The sequence below is a fragment of the Periplaneta americana genome, chromosome 2 (assembly GCF_040183065.1).
Source record: "Periplaneta americana isolate PAMFEO1 chromosome 2, P.americana_PAMFEO1_priV1, whole genome shotgun sequence".
Classification (NCBI taxonomy): domain Eukaryota; kingdom Metazoa; phylum Arthropoda; class Insecta; order Blattodea; family Blattidae; genus Periplaneta; species Periplaneta americana.
In genome coordinates, this window is record NC_091118.1 from 18,989,036 (window position 1) to 19,001,077 (window position 12,042).

Here is a 12,042-nt window from a genome sequence, read left to right on the forward strand (position 1 = left end):
GGGTAACTTTCGGTGCTGGACCCGGGACTCATTTCACTGGCATTATCACCTTCATTTCATTCAGACGGTAAATAACCTAAGCTGTTGATAAAGCGCCGTAAAATAACCTACTAAAAAAAAGATGCTGGGTGGGCACCGGTCCCATACACTGGCCGAAATTTCATGAGAAAATTTCTTCCCCCATGAGGACTCGAACCAGCGTGCATTCCGTAACGCGAGTCCTAGGCAGGATGCCTTAGACCACGACGCCACGGCGCGGGACTGTATTATTATTATTAGTTGTAATTATTGTGTATAATTGTATTGTGTAGTCTTATTGTATTCTGTATATAATTGCATTGTGTATTGTGTTGTGTATTGTAATTTTATTGTGTATTGTTTATATTGTGTATACCACTGCCACAGGATGCTTGCCCACTTGTAGTGTAAATAAATACATACATGTTTGCTTTGTCAATCATAAATTCCATCAATACCTGTCCGGGAATCAAACTTGGACTTCTGTTGGAAGACAAGGCACTAGCGCTTTAGCCACAGTCGCGACAGGGTATGATAATATTAAACTGTTCATTATTATCTGTTTGTTGTTAAAGTCAGGTGTCTATCCTACAGTTCTTGTATTAGTAAGGGTCAGCAAGTAGACGCAATTACGTGTATCATGAAGGTCAAAGTGGGGTCTTTCTGGCGATGGTTGTGCGTGGGAACTTTTAACTGTATTCACTAGCAGCATTGCAGCTGCAAATTTGACTTCTACCAACATCTCTAAGATCCTGGTTAGAGGATGAAAATAACGTGTGAAATTCTCAGCATATGCACGCAGTTCAGATATTGCGTGTAAAGAGAGAGGCACATGCCTGATTTTGTTTGTTTGTTGCATAAATGAATCTTGAATGTGAAATAAAATTGAATAAGTGGGTGGGTGCAAAAAGTCCTAATGTTCAAAATAATAATTTCAATAAATCGAATTTCAAATATTTAAATCTAGAAGTGTTTGTTTTGTTTTTTTTTTAGGTTTATTAATTTTAATTATTCAGTTTATGTTTCTCCAAATGTTTTTTATTTCTAGAAGTTGAAGAACTTTTATGTGGTAGAAATATAAGAAAAATAATGTAAATTTGACATTAAAAATAGTCTTTTTGTAATGGAATGAAAAACATTGTTGGAATATCATTATACTAATCATTTATTTTGTACTAGCCGTACCCGTGCGCTCCGCTGCACCCGTTAGAAATAAATATAAAGTAATTACTTAATTAAAATAGGACATTTGATCCAGGGAACATTCGTGTTTGATAGAAGGATAAATCGTTTAATATGTTACTTAATTTAAATTGCATCCAAATAATTAAAATGCGATCATTTTGGTCCAGAGACACTCATTTGGTGCAATGACAATTCCTTTAACATGTTTCTTAATTTTTATTACATGCAACCATAGTTTAATGAAGATTGACATAATTTAGATTTAATGTGTATATTTTATTTTACTTGTTGTAGGTTTCCATTGAATTATGGTAATAACTTAATTTTAACCCTTGATTCTACGTATTCAGTAAATGGTGTTTGGCCCACTGTGGTTCTGAACCCTTCAAACAACTTAAATTATATTATATAATATTACATTACATATATTATATTATATTATATTATATTATATTATATTATATTATATTATATTATATTATATTATATTATATTATATTATATTATATTATATTATATTATATCATATTATATTATATCAGAAGTTACTGTAATAACATTATAGCATTATGTCCATCTAGAGAAACTACACTTTCCAATGGTGAAATAATAATTAATTATACCAATCGGTTAATTTAGCTTCTGATATTACTTCATACAAACACAGAAACATTCTCTGTAGGCTATCTTTCATAGCTTTCGATTGTTGCTGTCCAAGGCCCCTTATAGACGAAGTCATTTGTCTTTTATTTCATTATACGGCGTTAGATGGCAGTTATTTTAATTTTAAAACTCATTTATCTCATTAAATATCAGTCCTATCTAACTTTTTCAAGGAATAAAACTCATCGCAAATTATTTTTAAAGACACTTTTGTTATGTAAAATGTTTCACAAAAATCAATAATAAGCGAGATATTTCGATTTATTTAATTCAACCCCTCTTATAACCCCCCCCTTTTAAATAATGTATTTTGAATGCCATATAGCCTAAAATCTAAGTTACAACGAACTTAATTTATATTCCAATTTTCATCGAAATCCGTTCAGCCATTATCGCGTGAAAAGGTAACAAACATACAGACAGACAGACAGACATACAAACAAAAATTTCAAAAAAGCGATTTTCGGTTTCAGGGCGATTAATTATATATGTTAGGACCAATTATTTTTGGAAAATCGAAAATTACCAGAAAAATTTCGGCCACAGATTTATTATTAGTATAGATTAACCAAAGCACTAATTTTACCGTTCTGTGCACAAAGGGCTTGAGTCAGAGCACAGAAAATTATGAGATAAACTAAAATGAATTCTCTCTCTTCCAGTGGCGTATACTGGTTAAAGGGTTTGGGCTACCGCTGACCCTATTATTACACAAAATATATCTAACAATTACTTTAATTTTAATTACTATAGTAAAACTAATAATACAAAATTATTACATTATGTTATATTATAAACTTTTTCTTTTGCAATTTCCTTGGGCTACCGCCGGTAGCCCCGGTAGCCCGCAAAATACGCCCTTGCAGTCTCTTCTCTTTCCTGTCCTTTCTGCGAGGAAGAGTATATATATATATATATATATATATATATATATATATATATATATATATATATATATATATATAATTTGAACTGGTAATGAAAATTACGGACTGGATTTTAATAAAAAAGAAGTGCGCACGAACGTGCAATTTAGTTTGGTACTAGCCGTACCCTTGCGCTCCGCTGCACCCGTTAGAAATAAATATAAAGTAATTACATAATTAAAATAGGACGTTTGATCCAGGGAACAACTTTTACAACAGCGCAAGATAATCTGCTTCGCTCATTACCCAATTTTTTTTTGCATTGCATTTATTGCATATATATTTTATGTATTTTAACACGATTCAATTGAGTATAGTTAAAATTTGAATTATAAAATAATGGATTGCTAAGCTAACGTACTATTACTGCATACTAAATCAATACACTCTCGTTGTTCGTTAATTCTCTGAGATTAAAATTAGTGTACGTAAATATTATTTTAAGAAATACAGAAAACGAATGTACAAAATATCCTATCAAATTTTCTGTGCATAAAAGCTATTTTAATCTTACCTGTCCTCGATTTACTCAAAAGTTACTGTAATAACATTACATCATTATGTCCATCTAGGGAAACTACACTTTCGAATGGTGAATTAATAATTAATTATACAAATCGGTTAATTTAGCTTCTGATATTACTTCATACAAACACAGAAACGTTCTCTGTAGGCTATGTTTAATAGCTTTCGATTGTTGATGTCCAAGGCCCCTGTTTCGATTGTTGTTGTCAAAGGCCCCTTATAGACGAAGTCATTTGTTCTTAATTCATTGCACCGTCTTAGATGGCGTTATTTTAAATTTAAAACTCATTTATCTCATTAAATATCAGTGCTATCAAAATTTTGTAAAGAATAAAACTTATCGGAAATCATTTTTAAAGAAACTTTTGTTATGTAACTTTTTCACAAAAATCAATAATAAGCGACATATTTCGATTTATTTCATTCAGGCCCCCTTATAACCCCCCTTTTAAATAAAGTATTTTGAATGCCATACGAGTATGGTCTAAAATCTAAGTTACAACAAACTTAATTTATATTCCAATTTTCATATAAATCGGTTCAGCCATTATCGCGTGAAAAGGTAACACACATACAGACAGACATACAAACAAAAATTTCAAAAATACGATTTTCGGTGTCAGGGTGGTTAATTATATATGTTAGGACCAATTATTTTTGGAAAATCGAAAATTACCAGAAAAATTTCGGCTACAGATTTATTATTAGTATAGATGACTTACTTCTCTTTACTATATTCCACCAGTGACTTCGTTCTATTCACACATTTACTAAAAATGGATTTTAACAATGTTTGTAACATAGTCTTAGAGCTAGCTTTTACAGTTCTACGTTGGTTTCTCACTGAAACAGCGACTTTTGTTTCCGATTTTTTCCAACTTAAATGTCTCTTTTGTCTCATTGTGAGGCGTAGTCCTTCATGCACAGTTGTAAATAAATTGGCTGTATGAAGAAAGGGGAAAATTTGCTCAAACTGTGAAAAGAGAACCTTAAACTGAAATAATATAGCTGCATTATAGCAAAATATAGAGACATATGTTTATAATTTACATTTTAGAAAAGAGAATATTTTCTCACTATTACAGTTAAATTAATTTAAACATATTTATAACTGAAGGCTTCTACAAAAGACCTTTCCGGTTTCGAACACATGCAATTTACGTTCTGTGAACCTGAGGTGCATGAAAATAGCACCAATGGAAAGAGAAACTCAAAAAGTATAGTTGTGGCAACATTGATTTCCTAGTTGATAACGCTGCCTCATAATAGCGCATATAAACAAATTTGTTCATTGTTGAGGCGAAATGGCTGCTATAGAGGACAGAAAAGCTTGATTTTCATATGAACCAGTCGGTTATTAATGTGCAACGGCATTACCGAACAAAGTTTGGTGCACATCAACCCAGTGGGCTTACAATCCTTAAATGGTACACTGATTTTAAGGCAAGATTCTTTGCAAGCGGTTGCAATTTCATCCGTACGGAGTACAGTTGCTACAAGCCTTAAAACCAGAGGACACAGTGCTACGAAGAAATTTCTGCACAAGTATTGAAAACGATTATGAATTTATTCGTTCCGTGGTGTTTTCTGGTGAAGCCACTTTTAATATTTCTGGTAAGGTCAACGGACATAACCTCAGAATCTGGTGGTCGGAAAATCCGCGTACCTACGTGGAACTTGACTATAGGCTTGATGTGTGCCGTGTTACTAGGGGGGGTGGGACACATAGAACATCTTTAAGGTAAGGAACTAAACTTTTTGAGTTTCTCTTTCGATTGGCACTATTTTCATGCACCTCAGATTCATAGAACGTAAATTACATGTGCTCGAAACCGGAAAAGTCTTTTGTAGAGGCCCTGTGTTTCGATTGGCCTCTGGCCACCGGTGGCGCAACCAAGCTGATCCTCTGGTGGCTCAGCACGTTTTTGGGACTTTGAGGCTAATTCTATGAAATTATAATTCTGACTGTGAAATAAAATTATGTTCATATAAAAGAGCAAACATGAAAGTTTATTCTCCATGCTCTTTAATAATCCAATGCACATAAAGTTCACTAACACATCACTATTTTCTTTTCACTGTCAAAACACGGCTGCCAGTCGACCGCTGTGAAGTAACGGTTAGCGTGTCTGAGCGTGAAACGAGCGAGTCCGGGATCAAATCCTAGTTGGGATAAGTTACATGGTTGAGGTTTTTTCTGGGGTTTTCCCTTCAACCTTTTTAAGAGAAAATGCTGGGTAACTTTCGGCGCTGGGCCCTGGACTCATTTCGCTGGCATTATCATCTTTATAAATAAATTTATATTTAAATACCCTAATCTTGTCAATTCTAACAGTTCTAGTATTAAATTTAAAAAGTTATGTATGGATTTTATAAAAATTGAAAAATTGTAAATTTAAATTTATCTTACTATAATTGCATAGTAGACATAAGACAAATTGTATTGTATACTTATTAATTTCAATTCAGGAATCCGCCCCTGAGCACGAGTTCTACTCTTTCAGGGGCGAGCTAAAGTTTTTTTCTGTATATATGTTATGTAATAATTATTAGCAAAATAATAAATAAATAAATAAATATCACTCAGACGCTAGATAACCAAGCAGTTGATGAAGCGTCGTAAAATAATCCAATTTAAAAAATCCAACCGACTGGTGATATGCCAGAGAGGATATTCAGATCTTTAAAGTAAAGAGGGGCGAAAGGCTGACAGTTTTACAATACTTGTAGCACGTAAATTTCTAAATTATGGGCATGCATTAACATAATGTGATAGAAAAAACAAGTAATATTTTAGGTTCGATTTTTATTTTTCGTTCTAGGATGCTATTTTGACTCACTGGAAGTCGGTAAGATGCTAGTCTGTTGTAGTTGTTATTATTGTTATTGTTGTTATTATTGTTATTATTCTTGTTGTTGTTATCATTGTTATTAATTAGTAATCTTCGTCTTACGTTCTGCATTCTATTAGTACACAGGATAGAAAATGTTCAGTGACAATTACTTCACTAATTAAATCCACGAGACCAAAGAAACATAATTACCCTTTTCCATTTTGCGTTATTTATTTTTATTAATTAGTGGGAAAAAGACTGTCTTTATAGAAATAATTGAGGGAGTCAGTGCAACAGTGGTCTAACCCTCCTCAGTGCAAAAAATTAAATATTGAGCCTTCTATTAATTTTGACGTGAACTATGTTCCTACGAAGTGGAGTAGACCAATCCACCATTACATAGCTTATTAGGAAGCATGCAATTTTCCCCCTAAAAATATCACATATCTATATACAACTTTAACTAGATTTTTCTACATTAAAAAGTGGCTTAGACGATTGTTGCGCTGACCCCCTCAATTGCAACATCGCAGTAAATACAGTGACATTTATTTTGCCAACGCATGCAAATATCCCTTCTCCGCAGCAGTAAGGATGGTTATGTAGTCAATGTCAAAATCAGACCTTCCTCGCTAGCCGGCAGAACGGTTGTGGGTTCGAGTCCCACCTCTGGTATGTGTGTTTTGTATAAGTGTAAGAAAATGAAGGAAACGTAGAAAAAAGAGGAGGCTGACCTGGATGGTGCAAGAATGTCTCTACTGTTTGGTGCGAAGTGTTGTGGATTCGAGTCCCGTTTCGGGCGTGAGTTTTCTGTTTATATTAGTTTATAGAAGAAGAAAACAAAAAAGAAAAACTGTAAATCAAAGTAACTTCAGGAAGATGGCCTCTGGCCAGTAAAATAAAACAAATGGAAAATTAGGTAGTTATCTTTACTTCCAGAGGTAGTCAGGCCTTAGATTGAAACATGCGTCTGGTAACAGTGTTGCCAATCATCCAATACTTGAAGTGAATTATTGATAATTAAAGAATTAAAATAGTGACAGAGACAGTATGCAGAATTATTTGCCGGAATCAAGAACTCTAATGTAAAGACTTTTATGTAGTAGTATGTATTTATTTAAATTGGTATAGATAAGGCCGTCAGGCCTTCTCTGCCCCTCTACCAGGAGATTCCAACTATAATATGAACAATAAAATTACAATTAGTATTAAATTTACAATTACAAATAAAATTACAATTAGTATTAAATTTACAATTACAATTACAATAAAAATCAAAGTACGAAAAGATTACCGGACTAATTAAAGCTAGATAATTTATCATAGAGAAACAAAGAATATTTTATATTTACTGAATTACAAATTAAACCTAGAATAACAAAATTGTATGGCGATTAAATTACTGGATATTGAAATATTTTGTGATAGATTAAGGACACTATTTACAAGAAATCAATTACTGACCAAGTGACTAGTAACTTTGCGTTTGAATTCAATTTTATTTCGACAGTCCCTGATGCTAGCAGGTAGCGAATTCCAGAGTCTTGGCAGGGCTATTGTGAAATAAGATGAGTATGAGGAGGTGGGATGGGATGGTATTGTTAGTATTGTTTCATGGCGAGAGCGTGTGTTCAGATTATGGTGGGAAGAAAGGTAAGTGAAGCGAGACTACAGGTACGAAGGAATAGAAGAGTTCAAGATTTCGAAGAGAAAGAGAAGTGAATGTAAATTTCTTTTCTTATCTAGTTTAAGCCAACCTATTGCTTCCAGGGATGGGGTAATATGTTCATATTTACATATAATGTGTATTAGTAAATATGCTTGAAAACTAAATTATTTCTTGGAAATCTAAGCGCAAAGGAACAGAATGGTAGATTCATAACGTGCTCAGGATTCGTTCCTTAAGAGAACTGTCATTGAATACCTTCCACTCTGTAGAATTTCTTTTCATTGCATTCTGAGGGTCACATCACTTGATATTACCCTAGTCTTGACCTTCACTTATATTAAAATAAATAATTATGTAATTGTTCTTAATTATTAATCTTCTCTTATATGCTCTGCAGCAGTAGCGGCCCGCTGTTATAAAGGTTGGCAGTTCTGCATGAAAAATAGTGTATTTAGCAAACGCATGCTGTTTATTGCATCTAAATCGGATAACGCGTGTAATTACAGCCCCTTCTCGAAGTTGACTGTGCACCCTAAATTGTACTCCAACGATCCGCGCGCCCTACCCACTACGTGCGCTACACCTCTCCCACCTGGCACAACTAGTTACGTAGTGGAGATGTGCCCCACACATTGATACCTGAATGAACAACCATCAGGAACTTTCTATCGTTCGAACGCTTTTAACTCCTACCGAATTTCTTTACGTCAACTTTTCTAGCCTATACCCGTACCGGCAGACGGAATTATAAAACAGAGAGCTGGAAGTTCCTGCAGACTTGCAATAAAGTATCGTAACTTGACCAGTTTGTGAACATGTTTGTTGCATTATTAAATTTAATTCCTTGGCAAGAAATGAGCTGTGGGACACAATACAAATTCTCCGTGTTTCCCACTCATTACGTTAGCCCCGCCGTCAACCAGCACAATTAATTCATGTGGTTCAATTATGATTGAATTTCCGTTAAGCCTATATTCCGTTAAGATAGTTTGCATCAAACTTTCAGCGTCATGTTTTGGTGGCAATGAAGAGAAATTTCCAATAATTTTATTGCTATCCAGCAATTAATTTTGAATTGTTTTCGTAGTTCCTTTCAATTGTGACGAGCCCTACAAATGATCTTTGGAAGTTTAATCTAAATGTGGAGTAAAATCAGTCAAACCCCGAAATATACCGCGGTTTGTTGAATCTCCTGATTCAGCAAGTCCTCGCATCGCTAATTCAAATGCGGCATAGAATTTCACACAGTTAATTATTTTAGATAGACCATATCTCTTTTTAGAAACATTTCCTTCTTGGTTCTGAATGTTAATCCAATACGCAGAATCAAGTCGTGTTAGAATATTTTAATATCGTTAACAGTGACAGATCTGTTTGACTTGAAATGAGTTTTCGAATTTTCATGCTGTTACAGTTTTTTAAGTCAAATTAACTAAATCCTTCACTCCGGTCTTTGTCCATGTATTTTCTCCTCTAAACAGAATACATGGGTGGGGAAGAAAGCGTTTTCATGAGCGCAGCAAAAAACCAATCGTTTCCATTACACATTTCGGTATTAAAATGACTAGTAGGCTACATGATTTCCTCGACATTTTCCAGAAATTTCCAAATTTAAATTTGGTGTAGAAAGTCCTAATTTCTTAAGTTAACGTGCAATTTCTCTTTTAATTTCGAAAAGGGTTGGTCGATTAGGTTTTCATTTCATTCATTTTAATATAAAATATTTCCTCAGACACACTGACTAATCACATCACACCACCCACAGTACTATAACACACTGGAACTGTAATGATATACAGTAGTCTAGAAGCCTGTGTTCTAAAGCAGGTCATAAAGAGATGAGGGTGTTGGCGGTTCTTTTGTATATTCGAACAGATCTGCTTCGGTTGCAGCTCTAATGCAGTCTTATGGGGCGGTGAAGAAAACCAGTTTTCTGCTGCCGACTACCCTGCGTTGAGCTCCAGGAGCTGCCGATCACAGATCCGAAAAGTACACTACAGCTAAAATTCTCCAGCAGTTCAAGGCTCCTACAGACAATAAAATCTCGAATCGAAGGAGAATGAATTGGAAAAATAAATGAAACAATGAACTAGATTACATAAAAGCACGTTTTACATTTTTAATTTTACAGGTCCATTTAAATGGCGGTTCTGCAGCTCTGCAGTTCTTATTGTAGAGCCGCCCCTGCTCTGCAGTATACACAATATTGTTCTTTTTGTTCTGAGTTTATCACTTGGTATCTTAACTCTGACCTCTTTAAAACTAATACCTTTGACGTCAATATGCGCAAACTTCAGCTGTCAGAATTGTCCTTGGGCAGAAAACTGTGAATGAATAAATTTGGTGATCTTTATTTGTATGTACAACATTTTATTAATATAGGTACCGGTACAGTTGGTTTTTATTACATTCTGAGTTCACATCACTTGAAACTACCCGAGTGATAAATTAATCATTAATCTTTATTTACAACCGATCCGTTAATGAGCTCATGTCGAAACTCCCTCAATCTACGCACAGAGATCTCCAGCTGCCGTTAATAAGTATTGTAGTTAGGCTACTTGAGAAGTTACTTTAAATATTTTATTTTATTATTTTACGACGCTGTATCAACATCTAGGTTATTTAGCGTCTGAATGATATGAAGGTGATAATGCCGGTGAAATGAGTCTGGGGTCCAGCACCGAAAGTTACCCAGCATTTGCTCGTATTGGGTTGAGGGAAAACCCCGGAAAAAACCTCAAGCAGGTAACTTGCCCCAACCGGGATTCGAACCCGGACCACCTGGTTTCGCGGCCAGACGCGCTGACCGTTACTCCACAGGTGTGGACTCTTGAAATATGTATAATGCGTATTGTGAGGGAGTAGATCAGTTGCCATACCCTGAGAATGCACATGCTGGCATGTGATTTGAGAGAGGACTCTACTTCGCTAGCTGCGTGAGCACTATCTACTGAAGCTCTATTTTTTCGATAACATTTTATTTAAGCTTTATGGTCGGATAGGTTTTCAACTGGTGTGAAGATCTGCCAGTGCGTAGTTTGGAAGAAAGATTTTTACATGGATCTTGAACAGTTTCCTTGGTAGTAATGATTTGTTTTCATTTGCAGAAATAGGCCTACTCGTATTAACATAAAAGTTATCTACAAAATATAAAGGAATATATAATCCATCTAAAGGCCCATTCACAATGAAAATTAAACATAAACATAACGTAAGCATAAAACCTTGTGTCCATGTTATTTAATGAAAGCATTCACAATGAATTACATAAGCATAAACATAATCTTAATCATAAGACGTTAACATGAAAGTTTGCAAACTCCAAACTTTCATGCTCATGTTTATGCGATTTGGAAACAGTACACAAGCGGAAAGCGTGTTTTCACTTTTTGTTTAACATCTCATGGGCTTTGCCTACAGGCAATATTTTGATCTATTGGCCGTGATGATAGCTAGGCGCGCGACATGGAATCATATGACGAAAAGTTGATTATTTTACATCTCCGCTTCTTTGATTTCAAGTATTGAAAGCCATATACTGATGCCACTGTAGTTATTAGAAACATAAATTGAATAGCTACATCGTCAGTCATTGTGCAATTCTCCATTTTTATGTAATAGATTCTGTAGTTTTGTTGATTCGGTATGTTTGTTTCCACACACGTGTTATGTTTACGTTATGTTTAATTTTCATTGTGAATGGGCCTTGGCTACTTAAGTTCGTGGCATATGTTTTTGTGCTTATGTTAATGTTTACGTTATGTTTAATTTTCATTGTGAATGAGCCTTAAGAGTTATAAACATAAATATACCAACTAATAAAGAAAAATAAGCTAAAAAAGTATAAAATAATAAATACTGTATTTATATGTGAATGATTTTTTTCCCAACAGCCTGAGGGCGAAATCATGTGAAATTATCTCAGCTTTGACCTTAAATTAAACTAAAGTAATTATTATTAATAATAAAAATACTAATAATAATAATGATAATAATAAAATAATAATTGTAATTATTATTATTGTTTATTTAGCAAATTTTTCCTTGTACGTTCAATATTCCGTGAATATACAGATCCTTTCTTCATACCATGAGGTTCATGTAATTTCAAATTACAGTAAAACTCCAATTATCCAAATATCATATTACATCCGATATTCAGGAAATTCGGAAGTTACTTATTCAATGACTGAAAACAGTTTTCTTTACTACAAAAGGC